The sequence below is a fragment of the Urocitellus parryii genome, chromosome 3 (genome assembly GCF_045843805.1).
Source record: "Urocitellus parryii isolate mUroPar1 chromosome 3, mUroPar1.hap1, whole genome shotgun sequence".
In the NCBI taxonomy this organism is placed as follows: domain Eukaryota; kingdom Metazoa; phylum Chordata; class Mammalia; order Rodentia; family Sciuridae; genus Urocitellus; species Urocitellus parryii.
Window position 1 is genome coordinate 154,278,270 of NC_135533.1, and position 20,714 is coordinate 154,298,983.

General features: G+C 40.6%; 1 protein-coding gene and 2 pseudogenes across 1 annotated transcript in view; 2 read left to right on the plus strand and 1 right to left on the minus strand.

The window, feature by feature from the left end:
• Positions 1–20,714, plus strand: part of Ggt5 (gamma-glutamyltransferase 5) — a 42,432-nt gene that overhangs the window by 12,124 nt on the left and 9,594 nt on the right. The window lies entirely within an intron of this gene.
• Positions 161–11,242, minus strand: LOC113199534 (heterogeneous nuclear ribonucleoprotein A1-like; annotated as a pseudogene).
• Positions 18,004–18,333, plus strand: LOC113199528 (small ubiquitin-related modifier 3 pseudogene; annotated as a pseudogene).

Below are 20,714 nucleotides of genomic sequence, written 5' to 3' on the forward strand. Positions count from 1 at the left end.
GCGCGCTACCGCTTGAGCCACATCCCCAGCCCCCAATTCAAGTCTTCATACATGTACTTTGTCTAATGATGACCAGAGGTGATTACTCTGTCTTCTTAAACCTAAGGAGGAAGAGCTAACTGCTCTGGGAGTTGTCACTGCCTCAGGGCAGCAGCTGGGGCTAAGGCCCGTAGGGGTTCCTGGCAGCTGGCACCAGGGCCGTGAGCCTAAAGAGTAACTGAGATCCAGAGAGAGAGATCTTTTGCCAGCGGTGAGACCTTCTGAGATTGTGGACTTGGCCGATCGAAGGCACCAACTATAGTTCTGAAAACTGTGGTTGGGGTACCCTGACCAAACAGGAACCCTGGGAGTCCTGGATGTTTGAGGGTCCCTGAGTCGACCAAAGGCAGGGGAACTTAGTTGAATCAGCCAGTGGTGGATGTGAAACAGAAGGTGGGTTCGCGGTGAGGGCGGCCTAGGACTGAGTGTAGGATCCCAAAGCAACTCATGTGCCCAAAGGGAGAGCAAGGTCAATGGGAGAGCCTAATCCGAGCCATGGCACCAGTGAAAGGACACTCAGAGTCCACGCAAAGTCCAAGGAGCACACCACACACCGGAATCCCACTGGAGAGATTTATTGTCAGAGCATGGAGCAAACTGACAAGGCTGTCCCTCTGAGGAGAGTAGCAGCATGTGGGCACACACAGAGCAGCTTTACAGCCTGCAAGAAGAATTTTACAAGCACGCTTAGGGGTTATGTCATGGGCTGGGGTGGGGTGGACAATTTATCAGGCACATGTTCTTATGGGAGACTAAGCAGTGTTACCTCAGGATTTCTGGATCAAATGGCTCCTAAATTGAAACCTAGGAGTCCCTAGATAAAATGGCTCCTGACCTAAATTGGTGGATCTAATGCCAATATTGATCTGATGCCAATACATGAGACTTTGGGCGACATTTCAGATCCAAACCATAACAATATCCTTGTCGAGTGTTAGTAACAAGGTTATACTGACTTCATAAAGAACAGGAAAGTAAGCCAGGCATGGTGGTGCACGCCTGAAATCTCAGTGGTTTGGGAGGCTGAGGCAGGAGGATTATGAGTTCAAAGCCAGCCTCAGCAAAAGTGAAGGGCTAAGCAACTCAGTGAGACCCTGTCTCTAAATAAAATAAAATACAAATAGGGCTGGAGATGTGGCTTAGTGGTTGAGTGCCCCTAAGTTCAAAAAAAAAAAAAAAAAAAAAAGGACCTGAAAGTATTTTCTCTTTGGAATGTCTCATTTTTTTTTAAGATTGGTGGCATTTCATCTTTGACTATTTGGAAGAATTTGCTGATTAAGCCTTATGCCCTACTTTAGATCTTAAATATCTCATGTGTTACAGGCTTAGTTCCTGATTTGGTGTTATTGGGAGGTGATGGAAACTCTAAGAGGTGGGGCCTAGTGGGAGGTCTTCCAGTCATTGGGGGCATGCCCTCAAAGAGAGTTGCTAGAACCTGGTCTCTTCCCCTCTCTCTCTTTTTCCCGTCTTGGCCATGAGGTAAGCTGTTTTGCTGTGCCCTGTGCTCCTACCTTGTGTCATCACAGGCCGAAGACAATGGGGCCAACTGATTATGAACTACAACCTCAAAAATTATGAGCCAAAATAAGCCTTTCTCTTTATAAGTTGATTATCTTGGTTGGTTGTAATAGTAATGGAAAGCTAACACACTTTCTAAGCCTGAGTTGTGTTGGGGTTTGTGTGTGTGTGTGTGAAGCTTTTAAATAATGAGTTTTATTTCTTTAATAGGTATAAGACTACCACATTTCTATTTCTTCTTATGTCAGCTTTCCAAATTCTTTCCAAGGAATTTGTCTAGTTTATGCAAATTGTCAAACTTATCAGCATAATGTTATTTATAAAATCCCTTTAATATATATCATCTAAAGAGTCTACAATGAATTATATTTAGTGTCTTATCTCATTGCTCTTTACCAATCTTATTAGGATTTTTAAAAAAAATTCATTATCTTTTTGAAGAATCAACTTTTGACTTTATTGATTTTATTTATTGCACATTTATTTTTTCTTTCATTACTTTTGGCTTTCTTCATGATTCTTTTCTCCTATTTCCCTTGATTTAAGGTTTCTTTTTTTTTTTTTTAAGGTATTCACCTGGAGGTATATCTTAAGAAACACAAATTATAAGGTGATTACATAGATTATTGATCTTTAAACTATATTCTAATATGTGCATTTAAAGCTATAAATATCCTTAATGTTGGTATTAGTTGAATTCCATAATTTTTTGTTGATGTTATTGTTTCCCCTTAATTTTTAAAAAAATTTATATTTAACTTTTGTGGTGTTGTGAATTGAAACTAGGGCCTTGCACACACCAGGCAAGTGCTCTACCACTGAGTTACGCCCCTAGCTCTAAATGTTTATATTTTTATTTTGAAATAGTTTAAAACATACAGAAAAATGGAAAGAATGCCCGTATACCCTTCACTTAGATTCATCACTTGTTAATATTTTGCCTTATTATCTTTCCCTTTGTATATCTATCAACCCACATTTTTGAAGAGAAAGTTGCATTTGCTATAACACTTTATCCCTAAATTCTTAAGCATGTTTTACTAAGAATAACAATATTCTTTGGCATAATCTTACTACCATTGTCACACTCAATAAATTTAGCCTTTATATAATAATATTGTCCAATACCTGTTCAATTAATTTTTATGGATGATCCAAATTTTCCCAAATGATCCAATTATTCTATCATCTGTTTATCCATAATCTATACATCCATCCACCCATCCATCCATCTAGTCTCTTTCTTTTGTCTATTCAGATTCATTATCAGTGTATGTCATGTTTTAGTCTAGACAATCCTCTGCCTTAAAAAAAAAATTTTGGGGGGGGGGCTCAGGCTATAGTTCAGCTGTAGAACACTTGCCTAATATGCACATCACTCTGGTTCAAGCCAATATACTGCAAACAAAAGCAAAAATACAACAACAATATATCTTCTATGACACTAAGTTTTGATCTTCTATGACACTAACTTTATTTTTGACATTAGCCTTTTTAGGAAGGTAGGCCGGTTATATTACAATCTTCCTTCACTATCTTGTTTTATCTGATTGTTTCTTTATTACTGAATTCAGATTAAGCATGAATATAATGTGGGTGATACTTTGCTTTTCATCTTGTATTATATAAGAAGGAAAGACATCTCAGGGGATTCCATCATTGCTGATGTTAATGGAGTACTTAGTAAAGATGGTATTTTCAGATCTCTATTGCAAGAGGTATTATTTTCCTTATTAAATTAGTAACATATAGTTTGATAGTTTGAGATCATGTGAATATCCTTTCCTCAGACTTAATTTTTTTAAAAAAAAAAAAAGGACAGCAGGGCTGGGGATGTGGCTCAAGCGGTGGCACGCTCGCCTGGCATGCGTGCGGCCCGGGTTCGATCCTCAGCACCACATACCAACAAAGATGTTGTGTCTGCCGAGAACTAAAAATAAATATTAAAAAATTCTCTCTCTCTCTCTCTCTCTTTAAAAAAAAAAAAGGACAGCATACCTTTATTTGTTTAGTTTTTTTATGTGGTGCTAAGGATTGAACCCAGTGCCTCACACATGCTAGGCAAGTGCTCTGTCACTGAACTACAGCCCCAGCGTGCCCCTCCCATTTTAATACCAGGGGTTGAATTCAGGGTTTCTGAACCACTGAGCCACATCCCCAGTACTTTTTATTTTCACTTTGATACAGGCTCTTGCTAAGTTGCCCAGGCTACTTCAAATTTGAGATCCTCCTACCTCAAGAGTCCCCGAGATTATAAGTATGTTCCACTGCATCTGGCTTCCAGGATCAAGTAGTATATTTCTTCAACCAGACCTGAAATCGGGTATTAGTAAAGAATGGTACTTTAGAAACTAAGATTTATAAGCTAGGAATGATTGTTACCACTGGGGTGCCATTGCTTCCAGGTTGTTTCTATGCATAGAGCCAGAAAGAAACATCTAGAAAATATCATGGCTCCATTCTGATAGCTCCAGGTCAAACCCACCACAACAGGGTTCTTCCTCATCTTTCTCCATCCCATATTTGTTTATCTTTCTTACCATAGATACCATAGAGACAGTCAATATATTGCCTATAATGTTAGTATATTTACTTGCTTTCTTCTTTTTTTTTTTTTTTTTTTTGGTGTGTGTGTGGTGCTGGGAATTGAACTAAGGGCCTTGTGCATGCAAGGCAAGCACTCTACCAACTGAGCTATATCCCTAGCCCTTTTACTTTCTTGATCTATACCAAAACACTCACAAAATAGTTTCATAATTACTTTAATAATGCTGCTGCAAACAACAAATCCACTAAGGAAAATTCATGTCTTTGTGGGATTTTTTTTTTCTTAGCATGTTTCCCACAAAAATGTATAGTTAAATAAATTATTTTTTTCTGCTATTAGCTTAGTTTTTTTCAGTGTACATTCAATTTTAGGGTCTTATTTATTTATTCTTTTAACAAAAAGTCAAGAGTATATTAATATAGTTATATTGTGTATTGTGTGTATGTATGAGTATTTAACAATAAATCCATTCATAACCCACTTCAATCTAATGTATGAAATATGATATGTCAAGAGCTTTGTAATGTTGTGAACAACCAATAAAAAAAAACCCAATAAATCCTGTCAGTACATACAACTATAATGCACCAATAAAAAAACATGTGGGGGGAAAAAGTATATTTAAAAGTATGCTCAAGCTGGACATGATGGTGCATGCCTGTAATCTCAGCAACTTGGGAGGCTGAGGCAGGAGGATTGCAAGTCCGAGGCTAGCCTCAGTAACTTATCAAGGCCCTAAGCAACTTAGCAAGACTCTGTCTCAAAATAGAAAATGAAAACAAAATAAAAAAAGGGCTAGGGGTGTAGCTCAGTGGTACAATGCTCCTGGATCTCATCCCTAGTACCAGTAAAATAAAATAAATTAAATTATACATTCAAGAGTCTTATTCCCATTCATATAACATTTACCCTGTTCTTATATACCCGCTTAGAAGGAATCATTTACATTTGTGTCTGATTGATGCCATCCATTCATGTTACTTTCTTTTTACTTCTTCTTTTTTTAGTCTAGGGATTGAACCCAGGGGCACTCTATAGCTGAGCCATATCCCCACCCTTCTTCCCCTGTTTTTTGATTTCTAAGTATTTTTTTTTTGTCATTTGGATTTTAGTTTCACATGTATTTGCATAAAATAATTTAAAATTGTTTCTAAGGATTACCTGCTCAGAATTGCATGCTAGTCCAGTTGATCCTCTTCATTCTGTTTCTGCAATCAGCCTCATACTGTTGTAGCACCAAGAAGAAAACAGTTGGTCACTTTCCTCACAGTGACATGAGCTTTGTGTGTACATAGAACACATTGGGCAGGCTCTCCTTAAACTGTGGTTTGTATGACAAGGAAAAGGTAAAAAGAAATAGAAGGAGAGTCTCACTATAAAAGAAACATGAATATATTTTGATGCACTAGGTTGCTTAGGCTGGCTAAGTTAGTAACTGTGTATTATCTGCTTTATCACTGCTAAGCGTGAACATTTATAATTGGAGTTTGGGAAGAAAGCTCAGATACAAGTAATTGACTCCCTTCCATCTTAAAGCCAAGGAAAGGGGTTCAGGGAACTTAGGTGAAGGGTAGACTGGGAGAAAAACACAGACTTCAGGCCTCGGTTCCTCTGTACACAATATTCATAGATCTCCTTAGATATACTCATTTTCTGGTTATATAGATAAACATTGGTATATGAACCACATATTTGGTGTCAGTCTGAGGCATGTCAAAAAACGATTCAATTTTTATGTTTTTTTTTTTTTTTTGGTTGGGGGGAGTCTTTGTTGTAATGATGATGACCCTACTTGAGCTTAACAAAATTACCTTCAAGTTTGCAGGTTAACATGTAAGCAGGATGTCACCAATGATCTTTTATCTTTTACCCACCACTTTATATAATTACCTGTTTTCAAATCTAAGGATTATTTCAGTGATTCTGGATTTACTCTTAAAAGATAATGTCAACGTCAGTAATAAAACCAGAGTGAAATGGTGTAGTTCTAACACACCCATCTGGAGGAGGAATTTCTTTTTGCAGGTAAAATGTAATAGAGAGAAATTCAATATTAGAAGATACTCAGAGGTCCAGGCATGGTGGCACATCCCTAGTAATCCCAGAGGTTTGGAAGACTGAGACAGGAGGATTGCAGGTTCAAAGCCAGCCTCAGCAAACATAATGGGGCTATCAGCAATGTAGTGAGACTCTGTCTCAAAATAAAATATAAAAAGTGCTGGAGATGTGGCTCACTAATTAAGCATCCCTGGGTTCAGTCCCTGGTATCACCCCCTGCAAAAGATACTCAGAGGTAGTTTTATTGTCAGAAATCTAAGAATGTGCTGGACACCCAGCGAAATCTCAATGGTGGTTTTTTTCTGCTTCAAAATTGCATGAAATTTAATAAGATAAATGGAAAGATTAACTAAGTAAAACAACCCGTACTGAATTTTATAATGCAATGATTTATATTGGCTTTCCAGCTGAATGTAATAAAGCTTATTTACTTTCATAACGCATATTTTTTTCCTTCACTGTAAAATTGAGATCTATTGATGGCCATGGTGGCACATGCCTGTAATGCCAATGACCAGGGAGACTGAGGCAGGAGGCTGAGGCAGGAAGATAGCAAGTTCAAAGCCAGCTTCAGCAATTTAGTGAGGCCCTAAGCAACTTAGTGAACACTGTCTCAAAATGTAAAATAAAAAATATTAAAGGGCTGGAGATGTGGCTCAGTGGTTAAGTGAAACTGGATTCAATTCCTAGGTACGAAAGAAAGGGAGGAGGAAGGAAGAAAGAAAGAAAAGAAAAAGAGGTACAGTACTTCCCAATGGATTTGACTAACATGCTTGAGGCCCTGAGTTCAATACACAGTACCACCAAAAATAAAAAAGAAAGAAATACCGACTAGAACATATTATTTGTGAGGTTCCTCTTTGGGCTGATTGCACTGCTGTCCAGCGGGAATAAAGCCACACCATCTGCCTTCCTCCCCAGTATCTAGGTGCAATCTGTGCTTTCCTGGCTGGAGAAGATAGATGAGAGATTCGTCTTGGATTATTACAATTGGCAAAGAAGTGGTATGAGTGGCTTTCAACAGAGTATTTACAGAGACCATAATCTGATCAAAATTACCAGCAAGGGCATTGTTACAAACACTTCAACAGTTTCAGAGGTTCAGTCCACGCTCAGCCGACTCCATTGCTCTGGGTCTGAGGTGAGGCAGAACATTATGGTGGAAGGAGGTGGTGGAGGAAGATGCCCAGCTCATGGCCAGGAAACAGAGAAAGCCTAGCCCTTTTTTGTTATTTTGAGATAGGATCTTGCTAAATTGCCCACTCAAGTCTTGAATTTACGATCCTCTTACCTTAGCCTCCTGAATTGCTGAGATTATAGATGTGCTCCACCCACCGCACCTGGCTCCCCCTCTCTCCCTCCCTCCCTCCTTTCTTCCTTCCTTCCTTCCTTCCTTCCTTCCTTCCTTCCTTCCTTCCTTCCTTCCTTCCTTCCTCCCTCCCTCCCTCCCTCCCTCCCTCCTTTCTTTCTTGTACCAGGGATTGAATTCAGGGGCACTCAACCACATCCCCAGCCCTATTTTGTATTTTATTTAGAGACAGGGTCTCACTGAGTTGCTGAGCACCTTGTCATTGCTGAGGCTGGCTTTGAACTTGTGATCCTCCTATCTCAGTCCCCCACAATGTGCCCAGCTTCTTTCTTTTTAAAATTTGTATTTCTATTTCTTCCTTTCTTTCTTTTTTTGATTTCTAGTCTCTTCTGTTACTATTTGCAAATATATACTTACTTTCTCTTTTTGGTATAGATTTAGATTTCTAGGAAGGTTTCTATTTTTTGTTATAAAGAATATTATGTAAATCAGGTGCATGTTTGTAATCCCAGTAACTTGGGAGGCGGAGGCGGGAGGATCACAAGTTCAAAGTCAACCTCAGCAACTTAGCAAGACTCTAAGCAACTTAGTGAGACCCTGTCTCAAAATAAAATAGAAAAGAGGGCTGGAAGTGTGGCTCAATGATTAGGTGCCCCCCCCAGGTTCAATTCCCAGTACTAAAAAGATTATATATATATATACATACATATTATGTTACATATGTCCTACTGTATTATATATAATATATATCTTAAATATTTTTAGTTGTAATTGGACACAATACCTTTATTTTATTTATTTATTTTTATGTGGTGCTGAGGACGGAACCCAGGGCCTCATACATTCGAGGTGAGCACTCTACCACTGAGCCACAATCCCAGCCCTATAATATATATTTTTAAATTAAATTTTTTTTCAGTGTTGGGATCAAACCCAGGGTCTTATGCATGCTGGGAAAGTGCTTCACCACTGAAATACACCTTGAGTTTATGTTATAGATGTTACATACTACATAGAATTATGATATTAGAGCTATAAAATAGAGTGCCCTTAGTTCTTTCTTTTTTGGGGTGTTCACTCTCGGCTCTTTGGTGGTTAACTTTATGATCAATGTGGTGTGGCTATGGTGCCTAGTTGCTTGGTCAGATACAGATTTTCCTCAATTTATGATATGGTTACACCTGGATAAACCCATAATTAGCCAAAAATATCTTTAATTAAACATGCATTTAGGGCTGGGGATGTGGCTCAAGCGGTAGCGCGCTTGCCTGGCATGCGTGCGGCCGGGGTTTGATCCTCAGCACCACATACCAACAAAGATGTTGTGTCCACCGAGAACTAAAAAATAAATATTAAAAATTCTCTCTCTCTCTCTCTCTCTCTCTCTCCTCTCTCACTCTCTCTTTAAAAAAAAAAAAAAAAAAAAACATGCATTTAGGCTGGGTATAGTAACTCAGGCCTGTAATCCCAGTAGCTGGGGAGGCTGAGGCAGGAGGATCTCGAGTTCAAAGCCAGCCTCAGCAACAGTGAGGTGCTAAGCATCTCAGTGAGACCCTGTCTCTAAAAAATATACAAAAAAGGGCTGGGGATGTGGCTGAGTGGTTGAGTGCCCAATTTGAGTTCAATCCCTAGTATCCTCCCCAACAACAAAAAAAATGCATTTAGCTGGACAAGGTGGCACACACTGTAATCCCAGTGACTTGGGAGGTTGAGGTAGGAGGACCAAAATTTCAAAGCCAACCCGAGTAACTTAGGTAGATAGTGTCTCAAAATAAAAAATAAAAAGGGCTGAGAATGGGGCTCAGTAGTTAAGCATCTCTGGGTTCAATCCCTGGTACCAAAAAAAAAAAAAAAAAAAAAAACCAACCAAACAAAAATGCATTAACCTACCAAACGACCTAGCACATTGCACTGCTGGGCATTGGTTATTTTCCACTCATGACAGGGTGACTGACTGGGAGCTGCAAGTGCCCAGTGCCATAAGAGGGCATTATACCAATACTGTTAGCCCTGAAGCACATTCAAAATTTGAATTACAGTTTCTACTGAATGTGTGTGGCTTTTATACACATAAAGTAAAAAAATTATAAGTTCTGCCATTGTAAGTTGGGGACCACCTGTACTAGTCTAGATATCCCACAGATGTGATTAACACTTTTTTCTTTCAAGAGAGTTAAATCGTTTATTGATTACACGTGATAATGGATGATACACAAGCTTCATTCCCGCCTATTATTTATCTGGTACCATTATTCAATTTAGATATTGCATATCATTTTTATAACCAAATAATTCCATGACGGCTTGGGTGACCCTTTCAATGGTGAACTTCAGAAGGTCACAACAACTACACCCAGGTTTCTGAACCTGGCATCATCCTGAATGAATTCTAACTTCACACTGTTGGGGAAGTTTTACCAAGATGGCTTCAGAGTAGACTAACTTTACACCCTACATTTTAGAAAAAAAAAAACAAAAACCACATTTATTCAGCATCATGATCAGACTATTACATTTAGCAATCAACAGCATGGGTGCAAAAAAAATAGTCTATATTAAAACCCTTTGTTGGAATGCTTTACACTTTCCACAGAACAGAAACTAAAATCACTTGTTATACAATTAGTCACAAATACAGTCCTCGAGTTTTTTTGCCCATACACATGAGTATTGTCTGCACAGTGTCTTCTTTGTAGCAGCGAGGCCCTGCCACCACGGTGCTTGGCTGAGTTCACCAATCTGTTGTAACCTGAAGCTCCCCTTTCACTTCTCTGGCCTCCTCTCCTGCTAAGCTTCGTTCTCTGACAGTATGAAAACCTTCTGCAAGTGCCAGAGCTACTGCCGCTGCTGGCAGTAGGCACCTTGGTTTTGTGGTTTGGCAAAATATTGGCCTCCACCACCGTAAGGTCCAGAGCTTCTGCCTCCAAAGATTCCATCCTTCAATGGTCCAAAATTTGAAGACTGATTGTTGTAACTGCCCCAATCATGGTAGCTTCCACCACCTCCAGAATTGCTTCCATCATTACCAAATCCATTGTAGCCATCCCTGCTGCCACCATTATCCACCACCACTACGGCGGCCACCAAAGCCACCACGACCACTGAAGTTCCCTCCACCACCGAAATTGTCATTTCCACCAAAACCACCTCCACGGCCACCACCAAAATTTCCAGAACCACTTCGACCTCTTTGGCTAGATGAGGCACTAGCCATCTCTTGCTTGGACAGGGCTTTCCCCACTTCACAGCTGTGGCCGCTCACAGCAGTGTATTTCTGAATGACAATGTTGTCCACAGAGACAAGGTCATCAAGAGTTACAAAAGCAAAGTCCCTTTTCTTTCCACTGCCTCGGTCAGTCAGGATTTCAATAACTTCAATTTTCCCGTACTGCTCAAAATAATCTCGTAGGTGATGTTCCTCCGTGTCTTCTTTAAGGCCACCAACAGAGATCTTTTTCACAGTTAAGTGGCCCCTGGTCTTTGAGAATCTTCTCTTGAGACAGTTCTCTTTGGTTCCACAATTCTTCCCTCCACCTTGGGTGGGCCTTGTACTCATGGCTGCATCCACTTCCTCCTCAGTGGCATAAGTGACAAACCCAAAGCCTCTGGAGCGCTTGGTGTTTGGGTCTCTCATTACCACACAGTCTGTGAGTGTTCCCCATTGCTCAAAAATGGCTTCTCAGACTCTCATCAGTTGTTACAAAGCTTAGCCCTCCAATGAATAGCTTCTGCAGCTGTTTGGGCTCTTTAGGGGACTCTGATTTAGACATGATGGCAGCAGGAAGAGAGACTTTAATGATGCTTTCTCCGCGGCGGCGTCCACGGGCAGAAAGGGGGTGATTAACACTTTAATCGGTGACTTTGAGTAGAACAGATGACCATCAATGGTGTAGGTGGGCCTCGTCCAATCAGTTGAAGGCATGAAGAGCAATATCCGAGATTTCCTGGCAAGAAAAGGATTCTTCCTCAAGACTGTAACATAGAAACCCTGCCTCAGTTTCTGGGCTGCTGGCCTGACCTACAAATTTTGAACTTAAGACTACAACATTACCTCTTACCTGAATTTATAGTAATTGGGCTGGGGATGTGGCTCAAGCGGTAGCGCGCTCGCCTGGGGTTTGATCCTCAGCACCACATACAAACAAAGATGTTGTATCTGCCGAGAACTAAAAAATAAATATTAAAAAAAAATCTGAATTTATAGTAATTTATCTTCCGGATGCTAAAAGCCTGCCAGCTCCCATGATTGTGTGAGCCAATTTTGTTAAAATAAATCTCTCTGTCTATGTATATCCTATTGGTTTGGCTTCTTAAAATAAATCAGAACCAGTTTTGTACTATGAGTGATTTGCCAGAAACTTCTACTTCCTCCTGTGATGTATCTTTAATTATTATTATTATTGTGAATAATACTGTGAGTCTCCTTTATTTGGAATTCAAGTCATTGTTGTTGTTATTATTATTATTATTATTGTGCTGGGGATCAAACCTTTCAAAGGCCTTGCACATGCTAGAACCCTCGCCCTGAAATTAATCTTATGATACAGCTTTCTTGTTAGTATTTGCATGACATATTTTTTCATTATTTTACTTTTCACCTTTCTGAACCCTTCTATAGAAGGCATTAGTTGGATTTAACTTTTTATCTACTATCTTTTTGTATGTAATGTAATTGATGATTCATTTGTTTTTTTTTTTTTTTTTGTGTGTGTGTGTATGTGTGTGTGAGGTGCTGGGGATTAGAACCCAGGGCCTTGTGCATGCAAGGCAAGCACTCTACCAACTGAGCTATATCCCCAGCCCCCTCATTTGGGTTTATTTTATTTTTTTAAATTTTCTTAGCGGAGCTGGGGATGTGGCTCAAGTGGTAGCGCGCTCGCCTAGCTTGCGTGAGGCCCTGGGTTGGATTCTCAGCACCACGTAAAAATAAAATAAAGATACTGTGTCCACCTAAAACTAAAAAATAAATATAAAAAAATTTATTAGTGCTTTATTGTTACACATAATATTGGGGGTTCATTTTGATGAAATTATACAAGCATGGAATTTAATTTGCTCTGATTCAGTTCCCAGTACTTCCCCTTTCTTTCCCTCCTGCTTCCCCCTTCGTCTGGGTTTAAATCTACTATCTAACCATTGGTTTTCTATTTTCCATAACTGTTCTCTTTTTTCTTATCTCCTGTCACACCTCGTTTGGTACTTATTTTATTACATTTTATTTTTTTATTATTCAATCTCCTCCCTCCATTAGTTTGGTAAGTGTGCAGTCTTCAAAGTTGCTTTTTTTTTTCCTAAAAGATCACAGTATATTATTGTGTCAGTCAACTTTCGTTACTGTAACAAATCCTGAGATAATCAACTTATAAAGAGAAAAGGCTTACCTTGGCTCTCAGTCTTGGAGATCCAATCCATGATTCGTTGGCTCCATTGCTTTGGGGCCTATGGTGAGGCAACACATGGTGGGGAGTGTGTGGTGGGCTAAAGACACTCACCTCATGTAGGGATGCAGAAAAAGAAACGAGAAGGTGGAGACAGGGCTCCACCATCCCCTTTGAAGGCATGCCACTGGGACCTAGAACCTCCCGCTAGGTCCCACCTCTTAAAGTTTCTATCATCTCCCAAGAGTTCCACTCTGGAAAACAAGCCTTTAACAAAGGGGTCTTTGGATCTACTTCACTCCAAAAGCAATTATTTTGGAGATGACAACATGGTTTATTCCCTTATGAAAGTCTAGTACTTTTGTCCTCTTTCTGGTTAATGCAAGAACCTTGAAACAATAACTAAATTTACTCCTTTGTGACTATATGCTATTTTTTTTGTACCAAGAATTAAGTAGTTAGGAGTGCTTAACTACTAGGTCACATCCCCAGTCCTTGTTATTTCTTTTTTTGAGATAGGGTCTCATTATATTGCTTAGGGCCTTGCTAAATTGCTAAGGCTGGACTCAAACTTGCAATCCTCCAGCTTCAGCCTCCTGAACTGCTGGGATTACAGGCATGTGCCATCCTGCCTGGCATCCAGTCCTTTTTCTAAATACACCCTAGCTATCCTTCTGCCTCGTCCTCTTCAAGTTGCTGGGATTATAGGCATGCACCACCTTGCCTGGCCTTATTTCTGTGTATTTTAAGTGTGTGGGTGGTATATATACAAATATATCTGTGTGTTTTTGGTGTTTTTCGATTTACTTATGTTCATAACATAGAGCTATATAAAAGTAAAGAGAATTGGATAATGAAGCCCCACACATCCTTCATCCAACTTCAACCCTAATTTTATGGGCAAGTTGATTTCAGGTATATTCTCCTTGTATTGTTTCAATATAAATCCCAGAGGTGATTTGACCCTTAAATATTTCATTATTCCTTATTAACTTTTAAATCTCATAATTTTCTATACTATTATAACTTTGAACAACTAACATTTCTTTAGATTTACCCACTTATTTATCTCTTCTGCTGGTCTTCATTCTTCCCAGCACCTTGAGCTTCCATCTGGAATCTTGTTCTGTCTGAACAACAACCCTGAAGAATACTCTCTAACTTGCAGGCTGGGATTGTGGCTCAGTGGTAGAGCACTCGCCTTGCACGGGTGGGATCCAGGTTCAGTCCTCAGCACCACATAAAAATAAAGGCATTGTGTTGTGCCTAAAAAATAAGTATTTTTTTTAAGAAATATTCTTTTCAGCATAGTTCCGTTGCTGATGTAGCTTCAGTTTCCATTTGTCTGAAAATGTCTTATTCCACTTTCATTTGTGGAGGATATTGTTCACAGAGAATTCTAGGTTGGCAGATATTTTTTCTTTCCTCACTTTGAAAACATTATACTCTTGCCTCTGGTTTTCCTATTGAGAAGCCAAAGCTCAGTCTAATTTCACGCTTTAAAGTAAATCAGTCTTTTATCCTCTGGCTGCTTTTAAAAGTTTTGTCTTTGGCTATGAGCAGTTTTACATTGAGGCTTTTAGGTGGTTCTTTAACCTTTGGCTTCAATCCTTCAATCTATGACTTGAATTTTTTAAAATCAATTTTAGCAATTTCTCAGCTTTATTTGTTTGCTTCTTCCCCATTCACTCTTTTCCTTATGGAACTCCAATTTCAGATGACCTAAACTTTCTTTTTTGTTGTTGTTGTTGTTGTTTATTTGTTTGTTCTTTTTCTGGGGGCAGGGGTATTGGAGATTGAACTCAGGGGCACTCGACCACTGAGCCACATCCCCAGCCCTATTTTGTATTTTATTTAGAGACAGGGGCTCACTGAGTTGCTTAGCTCCTCATCATTGCTGAGGCTGGCTTTGAACTCGTGATCCTCCTGTAAATGGCCTAAACTTTCTTAATGTATCCCTGATGGTCTCTTAGTCTGTGTTCTGCTGATTTTGTTCTCTCTCTCTCTCTCTCTCTCTCTCTCTCTCTCTCTCTCTCTCTCTCTCTCTCTTTCTCTCCCTCCCCTTCTCTTTCTCTTTCTTCTTTTCTTTTCTATTTTTATTTATTTATTTTTGGACAGGGTCTTGCTATTTTGCTCAGGCTGGCCTTGAATTCCTACACTCAAGCGATCCTCCTACCTCAGTCTCCCAAGTAGCTGGAACTACAGATAGGTACTACTTCTGCTACAAAATATCTAAACTGAAATATAGAGAAATCCAGGCAGTAGCAGTACATACCTGCAGTTCCAGTTACTTGGGAGACGGAGGCAAGAGGATCACTCAAGCCCAGGAGTTCAAAGACAGCCTGGGCAACATAGCAAGACCCTGTCAAACAAACAAAAACCAGGAAAGCAGAGCTAGGTACAGTGGTGCATGTTTATAATCCCAGTGACTCAGGAGGCTAAGGCAGGAGGATCATTGTTAAGGCTAGCCTCAACAATTTAGTAAGGCCCTAAGTAACATAGTGATACTTTGTCTCAAAATAAAAAATAAAAAGAGCTGGGGATGTAGGTCAGGGATAAATTACCTCTGGATTCAACCCCTAGTACCAAAAGGAAAGAAAGAAAAAAGAAAAAGAGATCCTAATTCCATTTTTTTGGTAATAGTTGCCATCTCTCAAATGAAATTCTAAATTTTGTCTTTTACATCTTGAAATATAGTCATTTGAAAGTCCATGGTTTGGCTGGGTGAGGTGGCACATGCCTTTAATCCCAGTAGCTCAGGAGGCTGAGGCAGGAGGATTGCAAGTTCAAGCTCAGCCTCAGCAATTTAGCAAGGTCCTAAGCAACTTAGCAAGACTCTGCCTCATAATGAATGAATACATAAAAAGGGCTGGGGATGTGGCTCCGTGGTTAAGCACCCCTGGGTTCAATCACCATATTAAAAAAAAAAAGTCTGTGGTCTGACAGTTTCATGATCTGGGTATCCTATGAGTCTTTTGAAAAGATTATCTGCTCTCCCTTGAACTTTGTTCCTTCTGTCACATTCCCTTGTTTGCTCAGCTATTTTAATTAGGGATTGGGGGCATACATGAAAATTGTTCAAAATAGCTGGGTTCCATATCAGTTTGGAGTTTGAAGAATCAGAGGAAAGCATGATCTTGCAGGCAGCAGAATCAAGTGGAACTGTGAAGGGGTCTGAGGCAGATCTGCTCTGTGGTTCTCCTCAGCTTCTCTAATCAATTAAACCATTGCTTCTCCTCTGAGGAATGAGAAGGAGGCACAGACAGATGTCACAACTGTTTCTCCAGGGATCATCCTTCTGTATGGAGCAACTGAGAAGTAGGACATGAACTTCCCCTCTTCATTTAATGATGGCAGATTCAAGGTCTAGATTTAGGGGTCCAGCCTCCTTTCTGGAATAGCTGTTAGGTTTCACGGATGGGATCATGATGGAATAACTAGATTTCTCATAAAGGCAGGGAATTCCAGAAGGCTAAGCATATATGATTAAAATAGGACCATAGTGTTCAGGGTATATGCCACTATATGTGGAGGTGGAGCGAGTAGTTCAGCCAGGTGGTGGGTGTTGCTGAGCAGATGTGAATGGTCACAGTTGTTGGGAAGAGGGAGGGGTTATCATGCCAGGGTGGACCAGATATCTCAGGCTTTGCCTTATCCCCAGATGTCTGCAAGTTAACAAGTGCCATAACTCAGAGATCTCTTCCTCTCAGTTTCCTACCACCTCACTTCTTACCTCTAGATCCACATTCCACTAGTTTGCATTCTGGTTTTAAAACTGTCTATCTATAAAACCATTCAAGAGCTGTCTTGCATTTTGTATTTGTGGAAAGCAGTGTGCACCTAATCTTCAGATTTATACAAAGTTTACTCTGGCCTGCTTGTAGACAGTAGCACACCACAGCCTTGCTCCTGGCCTGCAGTGGTTTGTGTCTTCTTGACAAATTTTAAAGTGAGTTGTAACGTAGTTGTTTGGGCTGATACCAACATTGAATCTCTTGGCAAAGTTAGTCAGCCTTGTAAAGTGAGCATCTGCCCATAGGACCATGATTAATAAAGGTCATTAGTAAAAAAAAAATAAATAAATAAATTTAAAAATAACTGGGCCCAGTGGCACACGCCTGGAATTCCAGTGGCTTGGGAAGCTGAGGTTGGAGGAGCTCAAGTTCAAAGCCAGGTTCAGCAATCCAGCAAGGCCCTACACAATTTAGTAAGACCTTGTCTCAAAATAAAAAATAAAATAAAATAAAAAGGGCTAGGGATGTAGCTCATTGGTTCAGAGCCCCTGGATTCAATCCCTAGTACAAAAATAAATAAATAAATATTAAATATTAAAAATAAATTTTGGAAATAATTTGAAGCCGAGGATTCCAAAATTCTTGGATCTTCTTCATTCAATTCAAGTGACTGAGATGATTTGCTCTGAGGGCTAATCTCATTCTGGGTGACTGGCAAACCTAGAATAAAGACCCATGCCCAAGTGTGAGGAGTTTGCAGCATCTCTTCCCCCAGCCACTCGAGGAGGTCAAAAGCCCTGCTTTGCTTCCCGGCCATCTCTTCCAGCACTGGCAATGGTCTTGAGGGGAAAGTAGCTCCAAATGCCAGACTTGCCTTATTCTCCAGCCCTGAACTTCTTCCCTGCTTCTGATATCTTTTTAGCAGATTTTTTTTTTTAATATTTATTTTTTAGTTCTCGGCGGACACAACATCTTTGTTGGTATGTGGTGCTGAGGATCGAACCCGGGCCGCACGCATGCCAGGCGAGCGCGCTACTGCTTGAGCCACATCCCCAGCCCAGATGTTTTCTTTTTAAATATTTTTACTTGTAGGTGGACACAATACCTTTCATTAATTAATCAATTAATTATTTTTGTGGTGCAGAGGATGGAACCCAGTGCCTCCTGCGAGCCAGGCAAGCACCCTACAACTGATCTACTAGCCCAGCCCAGCAGATGTTTTCTATTCGCCTTGCTTTTCTAGTTCTCTGTGGAAAGTTTGGCCTGAATTACTTAGTCTCCCCAAAGAGGGATATCTGATTTTCACTTAACAAATTATTTTGATAAAATATAAGGGAGCCAGGTGGGAGAGCTGCGGGGCTCAGAGCGTGACTCGCCCACTTTGCGCCTCCGTGTCTCAATGCTGTCACCCGTGCAGCCATGTCCCAGGAGAAGCCCAAGGAGGGTGTGAAGACGGAGAATGACCACATCAACCTGAAGGTGGCGGGGCAGGATGGCTGGGTGGTGCAGTTCAAGATCAAGAGGCACACCCCACTGAGCAAACTGATGAAGGCCTACTGGGAGAGGCAGGGATTGTCAATGAGACAGATTAGATTCAGGTTTGATGGGCAACCAATTAATGCAGCGGACACTCCAGCCCAGCTGGAGATGGAGGATGAGGATAGCATCCGTGTTCCAGCAGCAGACGGGAGGCATGGCCTCCAGAGGGACCACCCCACACCCTGCCATCATCCTTGCATTTGTTATTGAATGGTGAGCGACCACAGAGGAGTCCGAGAAAGACAAGGACAGTCACCGAAACGATCCTCGAAGCACTTCAAGTGCAGCTCAAAACTCTGCAGGGATGAGTCTACAGCTTCCATTGGTCCAATCACATTGTTCTCTTTGTGAAATGAGTTTTAAGGTTTGGGGTTTGTTTTTGTTCTCGGTTTTGTTCATTGCCCCTCTCAAAACATGTTTTCCTTCAAACTTGTGGCCAAATGTTGGCTTCAGTCTGTGGCCAGGCTCTCACCCCTGGAGAAGTGGTCACTACTGGAGCTACTTGTTCGAATCACGCGGAGAGCTCATGTTCACACTGTGCATCTGTGGGAGAGTGTCGGGGGTGGAATTCCACCAGGCGCATTATTACAATTCTAAAAGCTGCAAATGACAGACTTCATCAAGCATATGGTATAGTTGAAGGCAAAATACTGGAATACTTCTTCAAAGGTAAAAATCAAAATAAGTCCTTCAGTTATAAGGCCCAAGTGCTTTCTGCTCCTGAGTGTGTCCCCTCTGAGTCTGAGGCCCAGGATGTCACCTCTGCACTCAGTGCCTGGGTGTGGGTATGTGGGCAATGATTGGCACAACCAAAACTAGCTTTTATATTTTCAAAACCAGAAAATAATTACCATGTTTCTCATTCGGTAATTGTATTGTGGCCTCAGATTTACTTCTAACAGATAATTATGGTCTTTATATAAAGTAAGATGAAATATCACTGAATTTGCACTTATGTTGTATAAAAGAACTGCTTCAAAGTGTGGTTGCAAAAGAAACCCACAGAAAGGTGACTTAGTGTTCTTATGGATTTTTACTTTGCCACTGTCCAAATAAGTATCGAAATTATGCATTAGAACAGTGACTCCAGTTCTGTGAGATATTTGGGAATCTATACCAATTAAAATGTTTATAGTTCTGCTTATCGTCTTGTAAGGATCCATTGCTGCTTGATGGCCATTCTCTGCCTTTTATAGTCACCTGACAGTGACCCATTACCTCACTTGCTTGAGATCTTGCAGAAATGTCCTCATTTCCTGTTTTGCTGTATGGGCTCTGGTGGGATGTTGTTGGCTCTGTTGTTTGTTCACCAATTTGTACATTATGTTACCCTTTACTACTGTAAACAGTAAAGATAGTTTGGTTAAAAAAAATATATATATATATATATAAATGGGAGCCAGGAGGGGGTGGCACATGCCTGTAATTCCAGCAGCTCAGGAGGCCGAGGCAGAAGGATTTCAAGTTTAAAGCCAGCCTCAGGAAAAGTGAGGTGCTAAGTAACTCAGTAAGATCCTGTCTCTAAATAAAATACAAAATAGGGCTGGGATATGGCTCAGTGGTTAAGGGCCCCTGAGTTCAATCCCCAGTACCAAAAAAAAAAAAAAAAAAGAGGCAAATGTGGGGGTCTAGGAAGGAAGCCATTATAATAACCCAGATGACAGAGGTTGGTGGCTTGGACCAGTATGGTGGTGATGGAGGTATATCCTATAGGAATCACTGGCAAATTGAATATGGGGATGGAAGAAAATGACCATCAAGAATGATTCCAGGGGCTGGGGATATAGCTCAGTTGATTGAGTGCTTGCCTTGCATGTACAAGGCCCTCATTTTAATCGCCAGCATCACACACACACACACACACACACACACACACACACACACACACACAAAACCCTCTAGGATTTATAGAATGAATATAAGGGTGAATGGTTATGTCATTTTCTCAGATTTTGAAGACAAGGATAGGAACTATGTTGGAGGCAGGCATGGGAGGGGAAAAAAGTGCAATTTAGGTCATGGTAAGCATGCAACGCTTCATCAATGCCCAGGGGAGGTATCTCATGGATGGCTGGGCATATGTGTCTAGAGTTTAATGAGAGGGATGGACTAAAAATAAAATTTAGAAGTCGTCAGCAGAGAATTTGCATTTTATAGCATGAGTCTGGATGAGTTCATCCACAGACAAACTGAGCCTGGGGCCCCCAACATCAGGGGGTCAGAGAAGTGGAAGAAAAACCTGAAATAGGGTGGATGGCAGAGGGTCCTGGAAGCTAAGTGCAGAAAGGGCTTCCAGGGCTGTGCATGGTGGTCCATACCTGTAATCTCAGTGATTCTGGAGGCCGAGGCAGGAGGATTCAAGTTCGAGGTCTGAGGTCTGCATTAGCAACTTAGCAAGGTCCTAAAAAAAAAAAAAAACCAAAAACCAAAAAACACTTCCAGGGGGAGGGACAACTGACAGACTGGCAAGCTTGAAACAGACTGGGTAGGGAAAATGAAGGCTGCTCCCTTTAGTGAAGAGATAAGAGACAGGGGATTTGTGGTGGGAATTTAGTGTTCCCCATCCTCAATTTATCATTTGATTTTATTGA